This window comes from Varanus komodoensis, unplaced genomic scaffold (genome assembly GCF_004798865.1).
Source record: "Varanus komodoensis strain SLA01 unplaced genomic scaffold, ASM479886v1 scaffold12, whole genome shotgun sequence".
Classification (NCBI taxonomy): Eukaryota; Metazoa; Chordata; class Lepidosauria; order Squamata; family Varanidae; genus Varanus; species Varanus komodoensis.
Window position 1 is genome coordinate 12,879,072 of NW_025335349.1, and position 27,445 is coordinate 12,906,516.

At 42.3% G+C, this 27,445-nt stretch overlaps 1 long non-coding RNA gene and 1 other non-coding gene across 5 annotated transcripts; both read right to left on the reverse strand.

Annotated features, from left to right (window-relative positions):
- Positions 1–45: 45 nt before the first annotated feature.
- On the reverse strand, positions 46–6,025 carry LOC123019290. 4 transcript variants are annotated; one of them, XR_006413899.1, is made up of 7 exons: positions 6,000–6,025; positions 4,694–4,729; positions 4,205–4,274; positions 3,135–3,161; positions 2,825–2,916; positions 2,379–2,441; positions 46–2,076 (listed from the first exon to the last, which is right to left on the reverse strand). It is a non-coding gene; the product is annotated as an uncharacterized LOC123019290 (long non-coding RNA). The 4 variants fall into 4 exon arrangements; XR_006413900.1 differs by lacking the exon at positions 6,000–6,025 and adding an exon at positions 5,722–5,959; XR_006413901.1 differs by lacking the exon at positions 6,000–6,025 and having other exon boundaries at positions 46–1,100; positions 1,885–2,076; positions 4,694–5,957.
- On the reverse strand, positions 3,015–3,086 carry LOC123019346. The gene has a single exon (XR_006413912.1). It is a non-coding gene; the product is annotated as a small nucleolar RNA SNORD50 (small nucleolar RNA).
- Positions 6,026–27,445: the final 21,420 nt, after the last annotated feature.

A 27,445-nucleotide genomic window follows, 5' to 3' on the forward strand; every position in this document is an offset into this window, starting at 1 on the left:
TTGTCATGTTTTACCATTCTACACAAACACTGAAGAAAACTTCCATATTGACCAAAGTATCTTTAATACAGCATTGTAATAACAGTAATAAAGTATGAGTACTGAGCAGAGAGGTCTGTGTGTACAGTATTACACAAAACAGTTTAGAATATTTAGAACAGTTTAGGTAACAATCTAAACTGTTGGAAGTGGACTTGGTGCTGGAGCCAGGCTGCTGGGGGTGCTGGTGACAGGTTACCACTTGAGTCACTTTTTAAAGCAGGCATTAATGGTTTGTGCAGCCATTTTTTCCTCATAAATGGTCTTGTAGCAGCAACTGCACAGTAAACTTTTAAGAAACCTTTCATGCTAGGATCTTGCTCCTCTGAACTTTGCCATCCCTACTTCAAGGGAATGGTTAGAAGGAAAATTGCAAAAAAAGTGAACTAGGCACCCTACACATTCCTTGAAACACACTGGCTTGGGTACGCTTGAGCCAACAGTGCAGAACAAAATGCCGTGAATATTGTATCTCTAGGGAACTATGCAGCAACTGATGCTTAGGGTAGCCCATGTTTGCAAGTGCAGGTTTTTCATAACCCATATGTTCATAACCCCAGGGACTACTTATATACTGCTTGAGGAAGGTTATACAAGACAAATATCAATGAGGCAGGAACCCAAAAACCTCAGGATTTAAGTATTTTTACATGTTCAAACTTCAGTCACCTTCAAAGTACATTTGATGCAATACATCATTTTTTTCCACTGCACAAAAACAGCTTTTGAACTCATCCATTTTGATGCCTTTTAGTGCCTCTTTGTTCCCACCTCTTCCACATTGACAATCTTTCCCTTTGAGGACCTTTTTCTTCTGGAGAAACAAAGTCACATGGAGTAAGATTGGGTGAATAGGAAGAGTGAGGCACAAGGGTCATGCCTTTTTAGTCAAACTGAATACTCAGCATGGTGTAGGCAGGTGTTGTTCTGGTGGAGGAACAAGTCACCTCTGCCACAACCCAGGACACTTCTTTAGTGATGCAACATTCTCAAAACTTCCAGATAAAAACTTTGACTGTTTGACCTAGAGGAACAAATTCTGAGTGCACAATCCCTCTCACCTGAAAAGAAACATGTTTTCACATTCAACTTCACTTGCCATGTTTTTTTGGGTCATGGGGATGTGGCAGTCTTCCATTAGCTGAACTGCTATTCATTTCAGGGTTGTAGGCATAGCACTAAGTCATATCTCTGGTTATGACTTTCAGAAAAAAAAAACAGGGCCATAAAATCACAGAATGGTACAACTGGAAGGGGCCATGAAGACCATCAGGTCCAAGCCCCTGCTGTTGCCTCCAACTGCTCCTTCAAAGCATGGCATGCAGCCAAGCAATTGTCTTTGTTCAGGCATGAGCAAGTGAGGCACAAATTTTGCTGCAACTTGTTCCATGCCCAAGTCATCCAATAAAATTCAGACAGGAACTCCACAAGTTCAATGGTCTGACAGTGATCTTACAAGATGGCTTGATGAATTTACATTTTCATCAGTTTGACTGGTTGAAGGACAACTGGAATGAGTTTGATCAATTGACATTTTGTTGCATTTAAAACAGGAAAAATCATTCATAAGCTTATGTTTTACTCAGAGCAGCTTCCTTGTAAGCTTTCTGTAGCATAACCATCTCCCCTGCATTTTTCCCCAACAGGAAACAATTTCACCACCACATATTGTTCATGTAAATCAATCCTCACAAAATAGGCAAATAATGGATAGAAAGTCTCCAAAAAACATTCATCAAAGCAAAACACAGCCTCTAACAACCCAGCTGGTACTCTGATGCAGATGGGTTCCTACAACACCCACCTAGTAGGTAGGATAGGAAGCCTGTACTACAAGGTGCCTACCTTTGAAAAAAATAGTTCCTGGTTTTTTGTGGTCCCTCCTCATGCATACAAAATTTTAACAAGGTTTTAAATGTTTATTGCTTTGATAAATTGCAAGCTGATTTCCCCAAAAGCTTGAAGTTGTTTTGACTTCATGCAGGATGTGGCTACACACGAAGGCTTCATGTAATGTTCCCATTCGACTTCTTAGCACTAAAAATGGAGAAAAAGGGATTTTACAATTGATTAAAAGAACATTCTATAGTATATCTACAGATCACAAGGAAAAAGTTAACTTAGGCTACATCCTACACTTTTAGTTTGAAATCTTAGCAATGAGCTTAAGTCAAGCAGCTTAGGTTTGTCATCACTACATTTAGGGGACATGAAGTACACTAAAACATGTTGTTTCAATTTTCACCTGCCTCAAGTTCTTGTATATCTTTGCAGCTTTAATTTCTTGTCCAGTTTATCCCATAGTAATTGTTTATAGATCAAAAGTTTGCACATCCTACCTTTGTTTTTACAGTAGACATCATAGACTGGCTTTAGTCTTCAGCCCAAAAACATTCATTTCACTGTTCAGAAAGCAATAAGACATTTAAAGTTTTATATCAAAAAATTAATCTACATATACACGTAATTCCACTGACCCTATTTGCATGTTTGAGTGCAGATGCAGCTGTAAGGTAACCAACAGCTGCTAGCTAGATGTGCTGTGTATTTGATTTTACTTGAAACTGACACCATCTGGAGTAACATTCTTCAGATTGGTGTCTTCCAACTGGTTTGAATACATCTTTTCATCATCCTCAGCTAGTATGGCCAAAATGTTTATTCAGAAATCCCACTGCATTCAATAGATTACTTTCCCATGAATGTGCTCAGCTTTGCAACCTTAAAGTTATGCAAAACTAATGACTACACCTAGACTGACCTTTCACTAAATTCAGACACTTACCAATCCAAGGTATTCCACTTGCTTTATGCAGGTTAGGAAATGGATCATCAGGAGCCCAATCCATCCCAGTTTCTGCCCAGCTTCCTGCTAACCTAAATGAAAGGAGTATACAGAAAGTAGCATGTGTTAACAAAACATGGTAGATAATCTTTTCTGCAAACCAAATAGGGGTTCAATAACTGGCAATGTAACCTCAGAAGCCGGATCCATATTGGCAGTTTTTCATCACAGAATCAGGTTCGGGATAGGCTCATCACTGGCTGGACCAAAACCCAATTAATTTCTCAATATAAATATTTAATACACATACCTTTATCAGAAAAAAGTTCCATCAGACCTGAGAAGAAAACATACAAGATTAAAAGCTTACTCCCTTTTCCTTTTCTAGTAGACAAGGTTGCCCTTTACTTGTAAACAACAAAACTATTATCATTTCAATACCCAAGTCATGGTTTGAAACAAAGTATACCAAACATTTACATGGCAGTACCAGTATGCATCAATAAAACCATGGCTAAAGCCAGGAAGAAAAGCACTCATCCAGGTTGCAAATCTGCACCAGGTCTAAGCAGTTTCCAGTGTACCACACCAACAGCACAGATTTCCCATCTTTTCTTCCAGCTGCCTACAAGATGACTCCACTGAACATGGGAATGTATACTTTCCATTTGCAGATTACCTGTTTGTTCCATAATCATTCACTGATATAATTTAACAAATCTATTTGTACACATTGAACTTATAAAAATGTACAATTTCTATAATGTAGTATGAGCAAATGTACATTATTGCTTTTTAAATTTTTCTACAACTCCATTACAAAATAAACTGTCAAAAGCGGTCAGTTTATTTTGTATTTTTCTGCCATGTACTGTCACAGCACCCCAGTATTTTCAAATTTTACATACTGAAAAGAATCATGGTGTGAGCTGTTCTTCCCAACCCATTAGCTCAATCCTTCTAAATTTAAAAATCCAGAATTTCAGTTAAGGATTAGAGTACATTGGTATACGGGCAAAAATTAAGTTTCACAAAAGTGGGACATGAAATGAACCTATTTCTCAGCTTGGGAAAAATTTAAGCTCAAACAAAATCCCTGCAACTAAACTAAGTCTCCAATTTAGAACTAAATATCTGAATTGCTGCAAACTAAATCAAATAGATATACCCTTTGTTCACATGATGACCCATTTAAATTATTTTGACTACAGAGCAATGCATATGACTTAGCTAAGACAACTGACCCTGTTACAGGACTGATTCTAGAACTCAAATCAGAATTACTTCAGATAATGAATTAATCACATTCTCTCTCTCCCAAATTTCACACTTTCTCTTCATACAATTGGTAAGCACAAGAGGAAACACTGTTATCCTCACCATAATGTACTCAGGAAAATCCATTCTCTTCCATTAAAAACTTTTCTAGGTATGCTGCTGTTTTCATAATCTGAAAATAAGATTTAAAATATAAAATAACTTTCAGCAGGTAAACAAGTTTCTTTACAATGATATCCTGGTCTAACAGAATTCTATATTGTACATAGAACCTTTTGAAGTATATGTTGAAACAGAACGCTATGAACTACTGTAGTGGTTAACCAAGTAGAATGAGTGGGCGGGTCATTCATTCACAGAATGTTCGCAACTTCCTACAACATATTATCTGGACATAGAAGTATTATACCGAAGCATTTATGATCAAAAGTAATTTTCTGGATCTTTCTCTTTTACGCAATTCAAGATGCAAAGTAGTTGACATTCCAACACCCATTTGAAATTGTCAGCAATGAAATTAATAGATGAACCACTTTATAAAATGTAAATCAAAGTGCACAAGGATTTTCAAGTTTGGTATTTGAAACTTACCAGTTTTTTGTATCAGCACTGATAAAATTTTCATTCCTAGAACATACAGGCAAGATTTAAAATCAGATTACAGAATTAAGCAAACAATCAAGACACAAAAAGAAATAATAGAGCAGCAGTAGTACTGCACAAGTGCTTTAATTCACCTATTAAATTAACGGGCCTTGCACATACCACTTTACCGTATTTTACTTAACTTTTACTTAGAAAAGTGATGATTCATGGTATACGCTACCCAACAATGGATGCTGTTGTAGCCTAGTTTGTTAGACTATATTTACAATTATGTTTTCTTCTTTGCAATATTTATATTTCATAATTACAGTTAAAGAATCATACAAGTATTTAAATTACGTTTCTGCAACCACTTAAACCCTAACCACCCATGTAGAAGCTAAAAAATCTTACAGACTTGTTAAGGATAAAACACTACCACGTGAAATGCTGTCAACACATTAAAGTTACATACAAACATTCATAGCTGAGCAAATTTTGGCTCACACCACCTAAGGAATAGTCCCTTCTCCACACAGTTTTAGCCAATCCAGTTTTGCCAACAATTGATATTGTAAATACAGAAGGGGCTGCAATCAATGAAATACAGCCTCTTCACCCAGAATCTAACATATTCTATCCCACCTACATTTATTTGGCATTAAGTCCCATCAAGTTCAGGGTAACTTAAAATTTAGCAAGAGTGTACGGAATCGCGGTCCTAATGCATAGATATCCCTGCATCGATTCCTCCAACACTAAAGGGGGCGGGTTTTTAATAGCTTTCAGAGTTTCGCAGAAATCGGCAACTTCCCTCCAATCTTAACAAAAACCTGCATTAGTAAGGGGCTTCCTCGTGCCGCTTTTCCGCTCATAGCTGAATCCCCACCGGTGCAACTGGTACGTGTTTACTGCAACGGCGGATAATTTTCCGTGGGAAGTTAAGGCAAATGGTCACACACACACTTGGGCGATAGAAACATCTCCTACTTTTGTATCAGGGAATATAGCGGTTGGCATTTCCTCAAGGTTACCTTTAGTCCCAGGCTGTTGCCTGAAGCTCCCAAGAATCTACTCGAGCCCTTCATCTCTACCACATCCTCCCCCCGCCCCCCCCCCGGACACTCCATGCTCGGGATTAAGAACACTTGGCCTTCACGCAGCATCCGTTCGCTAAGCGGGATGCGGACAGCGGCGAAACTAAAGGGCAGCAGTAGGACGGGAGGGGGAAGACCAGAGCAGGGGAAGCGTAACCCACCCACAAAATGGCGACGCCGCCCCGCCAGCGGTCCCCTTCCCCGCGCAACCTCACCTGCCTCGGAGCGTCCGGGCGAAAAGGCTGTTCTAGCGTTCCGCTAGTGCCTTATATAGCAATCTGGAAGGAAGCCGCGGCTAGCCTCGCCCACTCCTTTCTCATTGGACGCAGCGCCGCGAGGCGGGGCAAAGGAGGCGTAACGGCCGGACTTTTAATAATATCGTTTAACGGAGCGTGGTAAGCTTCACCCAGCAGGCGCTTGCCTGAATGGCGGGTCGAGCTCTCGCTCTCTCTGGTTGGCTCTCAGTTGCCTGTCCCCTCTTCCGGAATGGAGGGGAAGGGCGAGAAGCCGAGGCTCTAGCCGTGCCTTTTGGCCACGAGGCGGCTGACTGCTCCACGGTAAATTGCGGGGCGGGGCGGGGCCTACTTAGAAGTAAACCTTATTGCGGTTTCTGGAATTTACTCCGAGTAAGCCCGCATAGTATTGCAGGATAGAGAACAAATCCTGCAACTTCCAGCATTTCCGTGCCAGCGTGCTGAGAGTTGTAAGACTTCTTTGATCACGGATATGCTCTTTGCTGTCACTGAGACGAAGTTTGCATGCTTTGACTGCTGAATAAATTCTGGAGAGGGTCCCCTTGTCTGTCACCCTGTCCCCGTTTCTTTGTTTTGCTTTGCTTATAGCTTATAACCTAATTTGGCTCTTGTCTGTGTTACGCAGCCCCTTCTCTCTCTTACTTGCCCTTCTGCAGCCTCCAATGGTGGGCGGGAGGACAAATTGAGGCAGTGCTTTTTTGTAAGAAAAAAGGTGCCGGAACTCACGAAATTATTTATCTTTCGCACGTAGTCAATCACTGCACACACACCCACACACATCAGTTGTGTAACGAAACAACAGTCGCCGCCCACAGTAAGCACTCAGCGCACGACCACACAACTTACCACAAGCTAAGCAGTGCCACAAGCCGAGCAGCGCCATCACAACCAGCGCGGACGAAGTACTCATGCATCGGATTCAACACACAAGCAGCCCGCATGCACCGTTTTAATGATTTTGCCGCCGATCTGCTACGCTCGACAGGGCGATTCAAATCCACGTGGACCAAACATCAAATTTTCAAGAGTTCCTTTTAAAATTTGGAAAATCTGTCGAAAAAAACGTGCCGGAACTCTGTTCCGGTGCATTCTATGACAAAAAAAGTACAGAGTAGAGGAATACCCGGAGCATAATTACATCAGTGATTTAAAACGAATCTATACCGCATTTAATGTCTGCTAAAGCATGCAACACTCCCGACCTGTTGTCCTGATGCTGTTTTTCAATATGCCATATCCCCCAAACTTCTTGTATGATTTTTTGTTTGCCCTTAATGGTCTGCTAAGTCATTTTTGTTCCAATCGAAGGGTATTATAGCTTCTCTGTAAGCTACACCAACATTGCCTGTTTTGGTAATAATGGGTAAAATATCATTACCTGTTCTGCAAAATGTCATCAACCTTCTTCCCTTCTCTTCCCATCCCTTCCCTGCTCTGGTCTTTTTTTTTTTTTGCAACAATTGCAATATAAGATGGAGGCAGGAAGGCTAATGTACAATGCAGCCTGCACCATTGGGCAGCTGTGAATAACCACACAATTTTAAAATTTGCATTTGAACATTAAAATTTTGCAATGTAAGTAATAAGAATGATTAATTTCTTGATTTTAAAGTTATATTTATCACTTGCCAGGTTGTTTTCAAAAATGTGCCCAGTGCCTCTGAGTGTTTGCTGTGTACCTTTTCCCAGCAGGAATTAAACCCTTTGAAAAAAGTATGGTCAAATGCCTTTATCATATATTGAGTGTTTTTCTGAAGTATATGTGCCCTCATTCATGCAGAAACTGGGCAAGCAGTGACATATATTTTGTTCCTTAATCTCGATGTGCTTCCTTACCTGTTGCTTATCATCTGCCATGTTGCTTAGATGCAATTTGAACTGAATGCAGAGGCTGTAGTTTGGCTTGCTCATCTTTGCAAGAGCAAGTAGGATAAACTCAAACATGCACAAAATGTTGCACTGAATGCATTTTGTAAAACATTGCTAGATAGCCTTCTGTACCTGCATACTGGTAGAGAGTACACCCACAACATCCACATATGAGCAAGTATTTGCTAGATTTATACCATGATTAGGACTTTTGCTCCAACAACACTGTCAAACAGCAGGAGTGGGCAGACATACGACTTGTGCGTTCTGTTTTGTTCTGGCCAGGACCCTAATATCCATCAACTTCGTAAAAGGCACACATTTGGAATGAAAGAATTATGAGTCCAGAGAACTGTTTTGAGTACCAGAACTGAGCTCATGGTCCTTTCACTCAAAGCTCCATTCCTGGTCCCTTCTTATTTTCAATTCTTTAACTGGGGAAGGGGATTCATTTTGCTATTGCCACAGTTACACAATTGGAAATCCGAAATCCTTACTGCTCTAGTTCACTCCTGCCAGTACATACTGACCTATCTTCTAGTCACGTGCCATACAACACAACCATAGATGCATCTACTCATGAGTAAGTCCCTCTTGTAGTGAGCATACCTCTAGACCAGTTGCTGGGAATATGAGTAGAAAGGTGCTGTTTGTTTGTCTACTTATGTATTGATTATACAGTTCATCCATTAGCTACTGCTCTTTCAGACAGTTGCACTCATGTCCTAAATTCTACTGCTGCAGCTGCTATTGTGGGCTTCCCCAGGCAGCTGGTAGATGACTGAGAACACAGTGCTCAACTCGAGAGAGGCTTTTGGTTTCATTCAGCATTACTCTTACGTTCTTCGATAAGTGTACCTAAGGATATAGGATAGAGGAATGCTCTGTCACTTTAATAATGTAAATCTGTCTCAGAAGTTTTGGCTTCACGGATTTCAATTCTGGCAAATGGACAGATAAAATTCTTCATATACCCATCAGATTTTGCCTATTTGTAAATCTTACGTGGAATACGTTTTGAATATTCAATGGTTAGTATTTTCTGTAATAGCAGTAGCTGTAGGAAAAAGTTCCCCACATTCAACAAATTCATTTGCAGTCATCCTCTCTAACAGACAATGTAAGTAGCTCCTTCACCCTAAGGCAGAGGAGGAAAGGAATAATATGCCAAAATACTAAAAATTTCCCTGAGAAGCTACTAGGAATACCAATCTTAGCAGCCAGAGTTCATTACATGTGGCAGATAATGTTTCATTTTGATGGAGCAATTACCCCATTTCCATCTCTGGCACTACTTGATGTTCACCAAATTTCACATGAAGTATTCCGACCAGTTTAAGATTAATAGGGTCCAATCCTATGCATGTTTAGATAGAACAAGTTCTATAATTCCCAGTACTCCCTAAAGCCATGCATTGAGCTCTAAAAATTTGACAGAAGATCTTTCATTTCTAAAAGGTGGTGCTTCACCCTCTAAAATGTTCAGGCTACAGTCAGCCCAATACATTTGGTGGGGTTAGGGGTGCAGGACCCCTGCAAAAGTGGAAAAACCATGAATACCTCTAGGCCCCTCTAGGCCAAACCTTAACTCTTAATACCGTTGACCATAGGTGTACTGCATAGCTCCCCCACTCTCTCTCTGTATTTCTCAGTGTTAGCCTACATTGTTGATAGGTCCATCTACCATTTACTTGAAAATTAACATTTTTTTCAATGTGTCAAGCCTCTGACTCATGTGCATGCTAAACACTTTGATTCATGGTGGATCCAATGGGGCGCCGACATTGTCTTGGACAGTGGAGGTGCCCATCATGGCGCCTCCTGCCAGGCAGCACGACACAGTCTCAGCCGACCAAGGGCAGACCACCCTGGCTGACAGTCACTCGAGGAGCGGGAACGCAGCTCCTGTGCCATCTGCCCCACAAGGGGGAGGAGTGGGGAGCCAGCAGGGGGAAAGCACAGTGGCAGTTCTCTCGCTCAACCCTGGTATGCAGTCAGAACTAGCTTTCTGTAGATTTTCTAGTCTATGCAGGTCATTTGTGATTGTGTGACAGTATGACACAAATTATCTATCTATCTATCTATCTATCTATCTAATCTCCAATTTAATATTGATGGCAAAATTGCAAATAAATCCATGAAAGTTAAACCCATGAAAGTCAAGGTTCAACTAAATATGACAAATAACTTCTATTCAAATTAGAATACTGGTACATTGAAAGGTTGCAGTACTATATATGCTGCATAGTTCACTTGGTTTTCATGGCATCATTTCATATCTTCAGGATGAAGGCATTATCATACATTATATGAATATGAAATCGTCTTTTGAATATGGTATTGCTTGTACATAGAACAATACATAGAACAATACATATTTTCAAACACAATTTTGTTCATAGAACAATACACATTTTCAAACACAAGAGGGCATTCACATTTTTATAGTTAGTAATCTGCATAAGGCGCTACAATATGATGTGCTGTATACTGCTAAACTGTTACGTCAGGCCCATGAACACATCAACTCCCTAATAAAAAGAGGTGCCAATGCAGTGCAGTCGATAAACCTTTGGTGTAGCATTGCCAGAGGGACCGGAAGAATTGAGGATGATCAGGAGGAATCTTGAGCTTGTGAGAAATGCAATGTTACTGTTACTAAGTGTTAAGGTGAAATACAGGAATAGGACAGGATCATTGAAGTCTCTTAAGGCCAAAAAGCCAGAGAATCAAAACATGTAAACAGTTGTACTAACAATGTTTTTTACTTCAAAGTCCTGAAAAATGCCAGGAGGGGTAAAATTGGGGGACAATGGTAAAACTGTCACCTTCAGTGGAGGAAAGCAGACAATGGATTACTTTACAACTGGTGATAACGAGCCTGGAGAAAGGCCTGTTCTCATTATCTCATCTTCCCCATTTTGATTTAAGGAGCAAATTGGCATCCAAGAAGAATTCTCAAGGCCATTTTGACTGTTTGAACTCTTAGGCCTACTGCGCAAGCTTAATAGGTTCATAAATAGTAAATGACACACTTCTCATAGGTAATAGACTCATTAGCATGAACATGGGTTGTATGTTCAAGGGAGGGAATCATATCAAGGGGTAGTATGTAGTAGGCGGACGGAGAAGATTGTGCCCTCTGAGGATGGGCAGCCAATGGGAGAAAAGAGGTAGGGCCTGCGAGCCGGGGAAAGGGATAAAAGTGAATGTTGTGTATGTAAATGGAACGCTACCTGTGTGGTGGGCACCCGCTCTTGCAAGAACGAATTAAACCTTTCTGCTTGGTACTTTGCCTCCCGTATCGTCATTGCTTGGATTCTATTGGATATATTTTTCTATATCTTACAAGCTGTAACTGGAGTGTGCCACATGTGGTCCCTGCAGCCAATTTAGTGGCTTTCTGCTGCTCGGCCTTTACTACACCTCAAATTGGCTGCCTAAATTTGGGAATGCAATGCCCAAAAAAGGCCACATTTCCTTTCAAACAAGCAAGTGTCTTGTTTGAAAGCACAGAATTTTGTTTCCCAGAAGTCTCCAGAGGGGTTGATTTTCCTTTAAAATAAGGCGCATGCTTGATGGGGGCCTTGTTTTAAAGGCAGGGAAATTGGCATCACCACCAAATTTCATAACAGGCTTGTGGCCCCAGGGATGGAAAATTGGTCCCTGGACTCCAAAAGTTGCTCACCACAGTCTAGTGACCTAGCATTACCCTCCTCCACAGCTACACTTTCTCCCCACCCACACCCCCTAAGCAACAGGATTCCAGAGGTAAATGATACTAGTCCCAGGGAAATAGCTTCCCTAAACTCGCAGAGGAGGACTGGACTGGGGCAAGCTGCCTCAACTATATTAATGAGGCTCATTTCGCAGAATACCTTTTTAAAAAAAATTGTAGGGCAGAAATATATATATATTGGTTCCAAATGCCCACCATAGGGTGCTTCTTATGGAATCTTTACCCCCACAAATTGTTTTCTTTATCCTGTGTTGGATCTTTTGTGCCAAGTGTCAGATGTGTAATCCAAAGTGCATGATTTTAGGCTCATCTGCCATGCTATATTAATGGACACAGCTTGATGTAAGACACATCCACATATCATGTTTAGTCTCAGCTTATTAGAAAGATAAACATAAACGTTCTTATTTTCCTGGATGGTACATAAAATTTATCTCTGCTTCCTTTCTTCACATGCTAGATATATCAGCCAACCTCTGACAGCCTCTGGCTGTGATTAAACCCTCCAGCTATAAAAGGAGCAGTATAATATTTGGAGCTTTGTCAAAGCCTCTCTGTGCAAAGCCTTTTGTATAAACAACTGCTGACAGCCGGCTGCAGCCTTACATTGCCATCATAGTAGGCCATGGAGCTATTATCACAGTTACTACTGAGCAGTCTGAAACCATGATTTTAACACTCTTCTTGCCCACACTATTAACCCAGCAATTCCAAGTTAAAAACTCCCCAGATAGATTCTTTACACTAAGAGGAAGAGGCAGAGCTAGGCAAAGGATGTTGCAGTTTCAAGGTTATCCAGTGAAAATACTTGGGTAGCCTCCTGGGAAACTGAGGAAAACATGTCAGAACAGGGAGGAGTAAGATGGAGGGGCTGCCCTTTGCCCTTGTAAGAGATGACAGCGAAGTGAATGGACCAAGTAAGAGGCACCTGACATTCCTGCCATCTTGTCCTCAAGCAGAGAGAGTCACCCTGAGAGTAGAAACAGGACCTTTCTGAAAGGAGGTGTTGCCCCAGTTTGGGCAAATGCTTCACCAGGGCAAATGCTACTCCCACATCTCAAGGGGATTGCTACCAGGATTTATGCTGAGTGTAACCTGTAGCGCTCAAATAGGTTTTGTCTGGGCCTGCTGGAGGGGGAAGTTTGTTCCTGACATTTCTACTCAGGCTGCAGTTCACCACTGGAAATTTGGTGGCCTATGAACCTCAATGCTGCTCCCTCCCTTATGAGATATTAGAGCTGCACATAGTTGGGTGTTTGATTCTCTGGGCAATGACTACATTTCACTCATGGAAAATAGCACATTTAGCACTTAACTTGCTGGGAATGAAAAGGAGAGTCACTCTTGGCGCACGTTCCAAGGTCAGGCAGACACAGACTTGTCAGGTGACTGGGGGCTCTGGGAACCAGAATGCTCAGATGTTGAAATGGAAGAAGCAGAGGGGCTTATCTCAAGGACATCCTCCCCAGATGTCCAGGTGCATGTTGAGAATAGTCAGGATTTACAACAGCAGGGAGGGATATGGGAGAACAACTGTACCCAACCAAGCCTGGCAGAACTCTTGATCCCATGATGCGATGTTGGGAGAGACAGGCCAACCAAGCAGAGGGGCAACCAAGGGGCTTGCCAGCCTCCAGAAAGGGGCCCCAGGGGTACTCAAAAGAAGGATGCTTGGAAGTAGTTGCTAGTTGAGTTTAACAAACCCTTCTGTGCATGCTCAGAGACTCATTCTTTGTTGGCTGTGCTTATTGGAAGTGCATTGGAGAATAAAGAACTTTTGCCAGAGAATGGTCTGTGTTTGGAAGTGTGAAGGGAGGAAACCTGACATGCGACATAACAGTAAACACAATGTTCCATAATGTACTTTAGCATAAACATCTTGCAAGTAAGGATCTACCAAAACAAGGAAATTCAATTCATTTGAGTTCAGCAGATTTCCTGTCTGCTTCCAGAAGCAGGCCGTGTGGGATGGGGGTGTTGCAGACTTCCATCTTTAATACAGACTACATTTTGTGCCTGCTTTTTAAACCATTAATGGCATTTGCTTAAATAAGCACCCCAAACCCATATGGCTTTCCGTGCAAAATTTGTGTAAAAGCAACTCAATTTGCGGAAATCATAATTTGTACAAATTAGTCAATTCTGCACAAATCCTGTTAGAGCTGTGGGTTTGCAGATGCTTATTTGCACAGATTTCATTAGTTTTTTAAAAATAGGATCCAGCTTAGAGACAGACATCCACAAGTGACTTGACAAACACCACTGTGATTCAGTGCAGTGCAGGGCTAATGAACAAGAGTGTGGGGAGATGAATTGTAAAAATTCATCCGATTTTTCCTGATATAAACCAGATTCTGTATACATCCCTAATTGCAGGTTAATGTGTTACCAAACTTACACAAGTTGCATCAGCTTGCCCTTTAAAACACTTGTTCAATAATTCATTTTAATGTCTGTCAGAAAGTTTTACAAAAGTCATTTATTGGCTAGTATGAACATTCACCATAGATGAGTCAGATAATAATATGTGGAATTGCACTGAACTTCTTTCAAGTGAACATATTTAGAATCAGAACATCAATATCACATAATTTTATCGTATTGACTGTATGGCTCTGACCTCAGCATGAATTTTCATTTCTGACCAGTAGGGGGCAATTAAACACAAGGTATTTACTGCATTTAACTTCCAAATACAGTAGGTTTTGGGAGAAGTAATTCATTCTATTTCTCTTTGAAAAGAGGGTTTAAAATTAATCTGAGTGTTAATGAATCAGACTCAGTTCTCTAATTACTGAATACAAATTAATCTGTGGTTTCAAGTTGTTTGATTACTATGGCATTTGTTTTCTCGTACATTCCATCCGTTCGTTAGATGATGATAACTAAATTACAGGTATGCCCTACCTTTCTTCCACCTGCAAGGAAGCCGAGGCAGCTAACATGTCCTCCTCTCCATTTTATCCTCACAACAATTACCCTGTGAGGTAGGTCAGACTGAGCCTCTGTGAAGGCCCAAAGTAACAGGGAGCTTCAGGGCCAAGCTGGGACTAGAACCAGCTCTCCAGGGTCCCAGTCCAGCACTCGTAACCACTACACCTCTCTGATTGTCAGCTGATTGTTAAAAAAGGGGGAACATTTCACAATAACTAGGGTACTGGTGCTGTAGCTCTGGTTGTAATGCAGTGCAGGAAAAAAAGATTACACAGAAAATGGAACGGGCACAAGGGAGAGGGAGATCTGTATCTTTCATCAGAGACAATAATATTTGCCCAACCTTGTGACACTGATGTAACCATGTTACACCTGGCAATCAAACTAGTACCATATGTGCTATCTGATAAACGGGAGTACCATTTCTCCAAGGAGAAAAGCTGCAAAATTGCTTCAAAACACATGTGACTACTGGGAAAGATATATGGAACTGATTTATCGCTCTTATAGACCAACTTTTGCCAAGCAGGCCTCACGGTGGCTTACAATATGAACCTTACAACACAATAAAAACAAACAACAGCTTAAAAACTCTGTTAGTATCCTTGACACTGTGTTCCACACTAGTTGCAGCTTTCCAAACTTTTCAAGACAGTACACCCATATTGCATTTACAAGCAGGTTCCTCCAACCTGGTGGCTTCCAGGTTACTACTCCTGTTGGCCCTTGCCAGAATGGCTAACAGTCAAAAATGGAGGGTGTTGTAGTGGAAAACATCTGAAGAGAACCAGGCTGGGTGAAGTCTAACTTACACTAACTTAGACTGGATGTTACTAGAGCATGGCTTGCTGTAGCAAAAGAAGCACAGCTCATACACCGGCTGCAGCTGATGAAAGAAGCAATGAGCAACATAAGTGACCTCGGCATTCAGCAGCTACCCAGGATCTAAAAGCACCAGCCAGCTGCAAATCGGATCTAAAGCGGGAGTGCAGCTTCTTCCACCACAACACATAAAACAACATTTCCTTGGTTTTATGAGCCATTAACTAATAGCACCTCTGTCTTGTTTGGACTGAGTGCTGAGTGCTACTGTTTCCAAGCACCCATTCAGCATGTCCGTGACTGCACATGGTCTGAGGAAACCAGAGGCAGAGCTAGGGGAAGTCTATCCCCTATTTTAATTAGGGCTGTGAAATCAGGGGCATGGGTGATTACAATAAAGGTAACCAGTTACCAAAGCATCTCATTGTGTTGTTTCCAGACGGATTGTGTGGGTTGTTACTGGGAAGAGCTTTCCTGCTTCTACCTTTGAGAAAGTGTCTCTAGATGATTTTTGGTGCAAAATGTTAGCTTTCAATCACTCATGATGCCCATCAGTATACAGCTAAAGGCCACATGGTTTTTCCATGAACTTCAGACTCCTCACCAAGCAGAACTCAATGGTTCAACTGTGAACTTCTTTTCCCCTGAAAGTGCAGGCTTCAGCAGGCCAGATATGATCCCAGGAGCAACGTGGGACTTCAGTGGCACATGTGGAAATGAAAACACTAATCTGCAGGTCTCACCTGTGCTGCCAGGCATTTAGGATTAGCATAGTAGCTAAAAGGTTCCCTTAGTGTTGCATAGCAGAAGGGTACAATCCACAGGAACATGGAAGGACTAGTGATCGTATCCAATGGAACCTAACCCTAGCACTTCCTGAATGAGCCGAAAAGCATGTTTCTGTAGCAGAACAGGTTCCCAGGGCTCATAGAAGGGAGCTCTGCTGACCTGCCCTATCCCAGAATCGAACACATCATTCATTTCTGGAGTTGCTCTAAGAAGCACTCGCTTCCCTTTGCACCTGGGGAGGGGTCTCCAGGCACAGGACGGAAACAGCAGAGGCACAGGGGCGCCATTGGATACTGCCTTAGGCTTCCTCAGAAGTGTCATATGGTGGGTTTGTTCCAGGCTGAGTTGTGCTTAGAGAAGAACTATTCAAATCAATAGGGCTGCAATTCATCCTTAATGATGTGGCCTGTTGATTTCAGCAGGTCTGGGGCTGCTCACAGTTTGGAGCCAACCCACTCTTATAAGTGATGGAGCAAATGTGTAATTGAGGGACTTCAGAACACAAACTCCTTCAGTTTGGCTCATTCTAAATTGGGTCCAAACCCCTTTGAATGTAACCTGGATTCTTAGCTGTATTTATGTTTGCTGCCAGGTAGTCTTCTAGCCAGCCAATCTTTCCTAAGGGGTGAGGAAATCTGGTGGTACCAGGGCTCTGCTTAAGTCAGATTGCGATTTCTGACATTTGAGGCATCTCAGATCCATGAATATGTATCAGGAGGAGCTGTAGCAAATCCATGAATCCCAATGAAGGTGAAACTGTAGGGTCAGAACTTTCGTTTTCTGCTGAAAAATTAGCAAAGCCCTCTCCTTGCAGCCTATATGCCTCCCCTCCATTCCCCACTCTGGGACCTTCTAATGGTTCTGTATCTTTAAACTGGACTCAGACTGGGCATCCTTTCAAAAAGAGGAATGACTTCTGTAAACTGGGACAGATGGCCTACATTCAGCCCAAATCCTCAGGCAATGGAAGCTAAACTGTAACGGTCTGACTCAAACAGTGTCTGTGTGCACATACAAACGGAGAGGGAGGAGGACCAAGTTCTGTTTTCCAATAAAGATGGAAAGCTATGATGGCCTGATTCAAGTCTATCAAATTTTCCAATTTAAATTCACAAAATAAATGATAACTATGTTTAAATGATAAAAATAAATGCACTGGTGTATTCAAACAAATTTGAAATAATTTACCAAAATACAGTTTACCTACAGCAAGGAGGCAATGAAGCACAACCTTATTTTACATTCCGTTTCATTTTCCCCACCTGTCTCGCTGATTAGCATAATGAGAAATAATCTGTGCTCAATCTTATTCTCTGTACTAGAGCAGGGCCACCACAACCGGCCTCAATTTCTCTTTAGAAGGAATGCAGTCTTCAGAGTATAAATTCCATAATCACACATTCACAGACACGTTATTAAAAAGGCTTCTATTAGATTGGAAATGCAATCAGAATTTGTCCACTCTGTAACTTTGCTAGTTCAAAAAATAATAATCCACCACATGATCAGAGCAGATTTTAAAAATCAGAAATCTAAATTAATTCAGTGGCAGGACTAAGCACATGCTAAGGGCAGGCCCACCTGTGAGGTGGGGTGACTGCCCCACATCAGGAGGGACAGACCCAGCACACACAGGCGGCTGGGAGAGCCACCTCCTCCCTAGCCTGACTCTCGCATGCTGCAGCAGGAGGGCGACCAGCCAGCAGAGGCTGCCCCTTGACCTCGTGTTCAGGTAAGGTCCTCAGAGGGGCAGATGGCTTCCCCAGAGCAGCGGCCCGCCCACCATATCCTGCAAAGACTCCCCCCGAGGGAAAGATTAGGCAGCTGGGCTCCCCGGAGGGTGCATCACCCACTCTGTGTGGCTGGGCCGATTCTCACAGCCACCCCCCACGCACCCCCCCCCCGGAGAGGGCAGGCACCCAGCAGTGGCAGCAGCACAGAGGTGGGGGAACTGGCAATGGGGAGGCAGAGGGGTACGTCATCCCCCCCTCAGGTGATGGGCCACTTGGTGCCTCTGCTGCACATGCTCAGGGCTGCAGTCCTAGGAGCACTTCCGTGGAGACAGGTAAGGCCAGCTGCATTCGGTGGAACCTCCTCTGAGGCAAGCGTGCGTAGCATTGGGCCGTGCCTTTACTCCCCGGAGATCCTTGCTGCTGCTGGCATTGCTCATGCAGCATCACTGATGGCGGGGACCTTTGCAGAGTGATAATGGAAAGGCAGGGCAGGTCTCTGGCTGTCTAAACTTCAACGCCGGGCCCTGAGGAGGGAGGCAAAGCAGGGAAAAGATGTGCCTTCAGTCCAGTGCCTTCCCAGAGGGGATGAGGAATCGGGCGGGGGGCGGGGGTTGCCAGAGATTGCAAGGAGAAGCTGAATTTGAGCAGGGATTTGTAGGAAAGGGAGGGAATGTGTCATGAGGGCAGTTCCAGGCTTAAGAAGCAGTGAAGGAGAAAGGGTGTGCAGTTTAAAAGAGCAGGAGACTGCTGTGTAAATAGCCTTTGGGAGTGACTCAGAAGAGCTCGACAACTGCAGTAAGCATCGTTTTATTCAGCTGACAGCCCCACAAGAAACAAGAAGTGAAACTATCCAGTTGGAGAAGAGTGAAAGGAAGAGTATATCAAGGTTTATTCTAGGCATTTTAACTGGTGCAGCACCCTCTAGTCGCACTGTGTGAGTTCCTCCCATACATTTTCTCAAGGAAAACAATAAAATGATGAACATTCATATTCCCAACTGCAGCCAAACTTAGTTTCCACTGCACAGTTTTTTATAGCTGCACAAAATGTATTTAGCTGCACATGGAAATAAACCCCACGGTACATCACAGAAAATGTTGGACGTTCATACCAAGTGTATGGAATTCACATTTTCTTTAACAACGATTTGCTGCCCTTAAGTGGGGTTATCTCCCAATCTGAAAGCTCTGTGTAGCTAATTCATGCCAGATATCAGCCATAAAGAAGTTACACCAATTTTAGAAATGCACCAGTGGGATCAACCAAGGAATCTGACTGCTGATACTTATGTCTGGCTATGTAATAGAAACCAAAAACCTAGGAAAACCCAAGAACTGGGTATAGGGGTATGTGTGCGTGTGTGCACATACATGTGTGCAAACACACACATGCATAAGAGGGAGAGAGTATTTGGTTTCCTTGTGCAGCATGAAGGTTGAAATGGCCATGGTATTCAAGTTCAAAAAATAATAACATTGCAGGTTTTGTTTGTTCTTTAAATCTCAACCCCTGAATAAACCATGCACACAGCGAAATTTTTATACACACACAAAACACCGCAGTTCAAAACAGTGTGCAAAACATCCCTGCAGAAATCATATACCATAGCATTGGGGCAACAGGCATGTGCCGATGGCTTCTGGCACAGGGTCTGTAGGCCACTGGTGCTCAGCACTGCACATGCAAAATCATGCCTGAGAGGTGATTCCCAGCATCTTGCTGAAACATTATGCATCACTTGAGAGGACCTGGCAGTTGTGTTCCAGCACATTGCTAGAATTTGCCTTTGAGAACTGACATTTCATGCATGTATTCCCAACGTGTATTACCAACACCCCCCACCACCCCGTTCAGGAACTGTGCATTTTAAAACTTCCAGGTGGGGTGCGTTGAGAATGCCATGCTCAGTCTCATGCATTACAGGCTTCAAACTAGAGCTATGAGTTATCAGTTTAGACACCAAGAAAAAAAAAACCTTTGAAAATTATAATAGTAAATTACTGACATTCTGTATTATATTAATACTGTTATCAAAGCCAAAGACTCACTTTACATTGCTGGAATTATTCTAAGACATTTCAGCATCAATAGTCTGTATTGAAAGATTTAATCATTTCATTAAATGATTCCAGTGGAAAAGAAAGCTAAGCATTTCGGTGAAATTGTTTAATCAGCAGTATGCAGAAGACTCTCTTAGCTGTTCCCTGAAATTGGATTGCTAGAGATTGGATTGTCTCTTGTATCAAATAATTGGTTAATTAACAAGTTTTTCCTTTAAAGGCTCTCTGTTTTGAGACATATGTCACTGGTGCCTTACATTTCCCTTCCTAGAGTAAGAATTTTGTTTGAACCAGGATGGACCGCTGAGTAGAAAAGTGGATGAAATGTGTGAAGCAGGGGAAGCAGAGGTCATGATGACTTCTGCTTGCTACCCACAGCAACCTGGTTTGCATGATCACAGGGTGGTTGACAAGCTACCTTGGCTTGCTCATCCAATTGCAAGACAACTGGGGTCACACAATTGCTCTCTCCAGTGCACCTTCTCATGTCATGGGACCCCAGGGAGACAAGCTTGTTGAGGTGGGCCACAAATCACTCCACAACCCCACAAGTCCATGGGTTCCGGGTGGTTTATTACCTATCCCAACAAGCCAGCTTCATCGGCTGGCACAACACAAGAAGCTGTGCCAGTGAGGTATTTCAGTTTATTGCTATGTAAATTTGGCCAGCTTACAACTGGCATGAGCGGGGTGGTTAACAATCCGTAATGCACTTCAAAGCATTTGAGAAAGACTGAAGCCAGCTGCAATGGAAGGGGTTCCTCTCCACTGACCCCTGGGGGAAATTCGAGAAGGCTGAAGCTTCTGGATCCCTGGATGGGAAGGGGATGCCTCACCCTGGACTCAGTCTTTGGGTGGAGCAGGGGGCCAGTCCTTTTAATTTTTGTCAGATTTGTACACAGTGCCCAGGGTGCAACTCTGCCTGAAGGGGCAGGTTAAGGCACCTGGCAAGTTATTTTTTCTCTTGGCAAATGAAGAGGGCAATTCCCCCATCCACTTGTACAAGGATGAAAAAGTCCTCCTCGCCACTAAGGACCCTCTTGCCTCTTCCCTCTCAATTCCCTTGAGGCAGGGGGGTCCTTTGTGGGAGGCTGCTGCCTCCAGCTGCATTTCAGCCATTTAGTTGTGGACAAGGGACAAAAATGGACTGCCCAGGAGAAATCCGCCAGGTGCCAAACAGAAGGCAGAGCATTCCTTTCTGTAGCCCCTTGATTTTCCCCTTGCGATCATGATCAATGTTGAAACATCTACAGTAGAAGGCCAAGCCCAGTTTTGTCCTACTGATGCAGGACTGCAGGCAGAGCAATTAGAAATTCTGTTTCTTTGTCAGAAATGGAGTGGAGATTTGCAGAACGAGATTGCAGAGGAGGTATCTAGAATCATTTGTATACAAGGGATTAATGCCACCCCCACCACCCCATGGCTGTTCACGATAAGGAAAATTGCTTTAGGATGAGTACTCAGTGGCACTTAACAGTGTGGAAAATATGAAACATAATGCCAGAGATCGAAAATGCTGGCTGTATCAACATCAGAAAGGATATTTTTATCCTATGTAGTGGAATTGGGGTAAAGTGGTTAGGCTTTGACAAAGAATCCTTCAAGGGAAGGGTATCTTTATGATCAACTCTTTTCTGACTACCATGGGAAGAATAACAGTTGGAAAAGACGATCTCCATGAAGGTTAAAAGATTACTCTTATTTCAGTTTAGAATAGCATTATCAAGTCTCTAGAGATTTGCATTCATTTCAGATTTTAGTTAGCTCATTTCTGCTTCCTGAGGGCTTCTCTACATGAGGGCTTTAATCATCTGCTTTGAGGTTTCTTCACTCTTCACTGTGGAGAAAAACATCCTTTACAAGGGTTTTTTCCTCCTGGGCTTTGTATTCCTCAGCTGTCCTATATATGCTATTAACAAACCACAAGGTGGCACTGTGGTATAGCTTTGCTATAGTGGATTCACAGCAATACACGAGGATTTTATTCCAGTTACTCACAATTTAAAATTGAATCCCAGAGTTTCATAAACATGCACTCAGTCACACACACATGCAAGGCTGAAAAGCACAACATCATGGAAAGAGCCTGCAGACTTCTGTAAATGAAGGCTCACATCATAAATGCCCCGTGTAGAGAAGTCTGGGGGCTTTGAGACAGACAGTTCCTAGTGCTACCAGCAATAAAATATCGTGCAGCAAACTTTTGCACAGAAGGAGCATTTGAAAAACATAAGATGATTCTAAGTGGAAGATGACATCACCTGGACCCTTCATAAAATTTTGCTAATGAGACAGAGCTATAGCATAATCAATGCATCATCTGGATGTCCCTGCTAAGTCAGGAATGGACTCAGCCAACTGATTATCACCCGCCTTGGTTCCAAAATATGCTATGTATTCTGGATCCTGCATAAGAATAGCAGTCCCTATGTGAATCAATTAAAGCCACAAGGAGTGTAAAATGTAGCATTCCATTTGTGCTTAGCCTGAAAATATGTTCCAGCATACAGCATGGTCTTCTCTGTGGTGGCCCAATGACCATGACCTAGAGATAATGACGCAAACAGAGCTGTTAACCCTGCAGAGGTCTAAGAGGAGTCTGAGGACTTATATGCATACTGACATCTACTTCACTTTCTGGTTCAGCAGCTGTACCTGGGACTTCCTCCCAAATAGACTCTTGCTCCTAAATTGACCCTGGGGAAGGAGCCAGGGAAGTTCCCTGATAATTTTTGGCTGGGTTCACACAACACAGCAGGTGGCCCTGTGTGGTTACCATGGCTTGGAGTTTTCATGCCATTATCTGCCTGACAGATGTTCAAGTGGTTTCTGTATTGTCATGGTTTCCACCCTCCCTGCTTAGTCCTGCAACTGTTGGCATGTATTCCATCAGCCATCATGCCTGGGAATCAATCTCAAAGTGCATTTCTCCCTGCCTGTGTAGCCTGCTCCTTCCTCACTGGGCTGCACATAAGATGGTGGACTCTGTGGTAGTCACAAGCTCAGGCTGTGGAAACCATGATCATGAATTCAGACAAATCATGGGGGTACAAAGGCGTATCAGAACAAACTTGCTTCTGAAGACCAAATTTACCATGGGGAACAACCACAACTGGATTCAGCAGTACATCAGACCAACAATGCTAAAAAAAAACCCCTACCATGACATGTATTATCTGAACCCAGCATGCATCCTTCATGCTCCACTTTTGAGAGTCATGGGATGAGTGGGGAGAATCTGGGGCTAAACAAAGGTTCAGGATGGAGTCAAAGAGGTTCTTCAGGACCCCAGACAAGGCATTCCTATGAACAAAAAGGAACTGCAGCTGCCCTGCAAAGGCAGTCCTGCTAAATTCTTTCAGTTCCTCCATTCGGCTGTAGCTCTGTGTCCAGAGAACCCCTCAGCCCCCAGGAGTCACTGTGTGAGAGGCTGGTTTGTGGCTTACTAGTCTCAGGGTCATTATCTTCATCAATCAAGTAATAATAGTGGTATCAGTAACAGCAACAACAATAGCAGAGGAGGAAAGTAAAATATTTAACATTTAATGTCAGACTCCTTTTCCATTGGAATAGTTATTTAAAATGTAACTTCAAAAATACAGTTCTATTCATCATCTCACAATCTGGTTTTTAATCAAGGACTTTGTTGTCACAGTACAACTTACTAATAAAATAACATGATGTTAGATTTCAAAATCCTCATGTATTTGCACAATTCTGCTATACTACACATAGTGGAAGATGCACAAAGGCAGAGAAAGAAACACCTCAGAAAACTAACAAGCAAAAACATGTGTTAAGGAGCAGATCTTAATTCCCCAAAGACTCCAGAAAGAGAAGGCTCACTGAAGCAGCAGACTGAACTCCTTGTACAGAACAGCCTGTGGCCAAGATGCCCACATAGTCATTTCAGAGAGCAGGAGTGTGCATTCCTTCCAATGGGCTTTCAGCGGATGTTGAAAACCTCAGCTAGGTTCTGGTGGTAGAGATATAGGAATGGCATATTTGTTAGTTACCAAGAAATTGTTAGCTAGTGGCTGACTCTCATTACTGTGGCAGTGTGCTGCCCACAATTTCCAATGAAATGAGAACAGACTCATTTGTTATATCCCCAGAGCAAAATTAGTCACTCTATAGAAGAATAATTTTCATACATAGCTTTGGGCAAAATGAGTTGGCACACTCTCTGTTCCACATTAATTTTTTTGCTATCATATTGTAAGATGTGAAAAATGGGGAGTGTAAAATAATTTTGTACATTTGGCTATCATTGTTGGCATTTTCTACTATATAGGCAGTCATTCAAAATTCCACAATCTGTTATTACAAAAATCAGCACACAAATTCACAATGCATTTTTCAACACCCACAATGTATATCTTCTACTAGAATAATCACTCTTAAAGATAATAAAATGCTGCAAAGGAATCCATTATTGACTGTAGATTGTTCTGTCTAATAAATAGAACATTTTCTGTCTGTGGTCATTTTTCCATATATATGTTTCCCTCTTAAAGTGATATTTTAAAATCTAGTTCTCCACAAACCACTATCATTCTGACCATAGATTAGGCTAGTTTGTGATCTATCCAGAGAACTTCAACTGTTGGGCAGTACAGAAATTAGTTAATTAATATGTGAGAGCACTTTTTGGTTTTCTTGTGGACAGAGGACAATCTGCCCTTAGAAATGCTTTGTACAAACATGTGAAGAAATGGAAGTAAAACTGAACTAAATGAGTAATTGTTGGGTTTTGTTTCAACCCTGAAAGTCAGCAGAGGGGGGTATGTAGCTTTTTACTCACACCTTGTGTCTGAGGAGAGTTGTTCTATAGATGTGGAGTGTGGGTAAGATGGTAACTATTACTACCAGTAAGAGGTGAAAGTGAAGCAGGATCAGGTCATGTTTAGTCTCTTAGGTGCTTGAAATGTCTTCCATCAATGTCGCAACATTCCTGGAACCTGCCCCTGACACTGTGGTGCAAATTCCAGTTGGCACCCATGTCGATAAATGCTTGCGAGATGAACTCCTTCAATTTGTCCACTGTGTGAGATCCTCCATGACCGATCAGCACTGAACACCTCCCTTTGGCCCACCCGGCAGACAGGTACAATGTGGCCAAAGGAAAACTGAACAGTTTAAAGAGGCCCATTAATCCTGAGTGCAGACAGAGCTGGTGGTAGAATATTGGTCACTGAAGAGGAGCAACTACAAGACTGGATGTCCCAGCTGAAAGCCCGTGCGGGAGAAGGTGAAGAAGATCTGGGAGAAGGAGAGGAAAACTCCTCTCCTTCTCGCAGATCTTTTGTGATCCATGGCATAATCAGTCCTGTGAAGAAAAGAACGTTCTTGATTCTTTGGCCCATATCCTAACCTTATAATGAAACCAGCTGATGAGGATGGAGCCATAATACCCTTGGGACAAGTGTTTTTGCCAGTACAATACCAACTTGCCAAAGATCTTTATCAGCCTTCTAGCAAAGATCCTGCTACTGAGATTCAGTATAGCATTAAGAGTGTGGTACAAGTGGAATTAGTTGTGGGCTACATAGATAACAGCACACCTACATTTCTCACGAAATATTGACCTTAGAACACTTGTGCTCTACATTCTTCCTGCAATCCATACAGCGGATTTTCAATCTCTAGTTAGGCCAATTGTTTCTGGACTGGCCTTATTGTGGTAACTGGTAGGCTTTGGCAAGGGGCGGCATAGAAATGTTCTAATGTTCTAATAAAATGTATGGGTTGCACAGTTCACAGAGGAGAAGTAGCAACATGGGCACAAAAAAATCTTGTGTTACATCATGCATACTTTTTACCCTGTGCAATCCTGATTGGGCAAAATAGAACTTTCAAATATTATGTATCTATTACTCTAGCTTTTGACATCCATTCCTGCTTCAGGAAATGATATCTGAATTATCCTGTTCATCCAAAAACAGTATTATGGAACCTCACAATATATGTATGAGGATGTTCATGCAAAGAGGGGGAAAAGGAGAAAAAATGCTTCCTGTAGTAACTTTTATGAAATTCTGTTTGGCTCCCCATCCTGCACCTTTGAGTGTTTCATCCATTCAAGGGAGATGGGAAACTGCTGCTTCCTTAGCAACAAGCTAATTTGCTCTAATTTTGTTCAGTAGTGGCTAGAAAGTTCTCTTTTGAAGCAGCATAGAGTAATGGTCTAATGGTTGTATATTGCAAACAACAAGGAGATATTGTTTGTGACAGGCTATTGAACTGTACTAGGGAGGCAGATGGGCAGCAGAATCACCTCATTCTGGGCTGTAATTCAGAAAAGCGCTGAGGAGAATCTGCTTCCATTAGGGGTGGCGAAATATGGCCCTCCCAGAAAGATGGGGCTGTTCCTGCTGTGGGTGGAGAAGGGGACTAGAGAAGGCTGGTACCACCCCACTTTCTCAGGACTGATGACTTTGCTTCTCCTTGAACAAATGAGGGCAGCTGTCCATGCCTCACAGGGGAGACCACCTGGCCAGAGTTTCCTAGCCTTCCTCTTCTCAGAGTTTTTCAACAGGAGCATCTATTGTGTGCTCATCTGTCCTTGGGAAAAGTAAAATAATTTTTTGATCAGTAGGCTTAACAAACTCTTTTGCACAAATGCTGCCTTCACCAACATGAACTATTCAACTAACGCTGGCAATTCATTTGACAAGTAAATGTTATGTCCACATCAATAGAAATTGAGTCAGCCCCCTTCTCCCACAAAAAAGATTCAGAAGTCAGTGTGAACAAAATAAAATGCCATTGATGCACTGTCCATAAAATCTGAAGTGCTTTTTGGAAGGACTGGTGAAAAGACTGAAAATACTAGGAGTGATTGAGGTTAATTTGTAAGAAAAATTGAATATCTAAGTGAAAATAATTCTTTTCCAAGTTAACATTGAATATATCCAACAGAAAACAAATGGAAAGATTGCCTATAGAATGAAGGTAAGTACATAGCGGGCATGTCTTCACATTTCCTACATGAACAGAAAGTGAACTAATTAATTCTCATTTTCAAACAACCCATCATTTCATCCTCAGCATGGCTTAAAAAGCAATGGAATATCAGACCAGTTAATAATAAAAGCCCCTGCTAAGGAGCTTGGCATGGGCACTAGGTACTTGCATATTTTGTTCCATGAATGAATACATCTGAGAGCCAGAAAAATCTCCATATAAATGTGAGGCCACCATCTTGCATTGTTGCCATGGAATAAATGCCATAGAATTCAGCAGGAATCACTTCAGATAAACCAGATTAACAATGTGCTTCTGGGTAGGCTTGCTTAGGATAGGAGCTGGCTGCAATTTCTACCTCTACCCTGGCATCTTGGTAGTGTGGTAGTCAAAACTTCTATCCTTTACGTACCATGCTATTCTGGGTCTCTGAATGGCTGGCACAATACAAACAGCAGTATTTGGGAATGTGTGCTTTTTAGCCCTCGTGAGTAA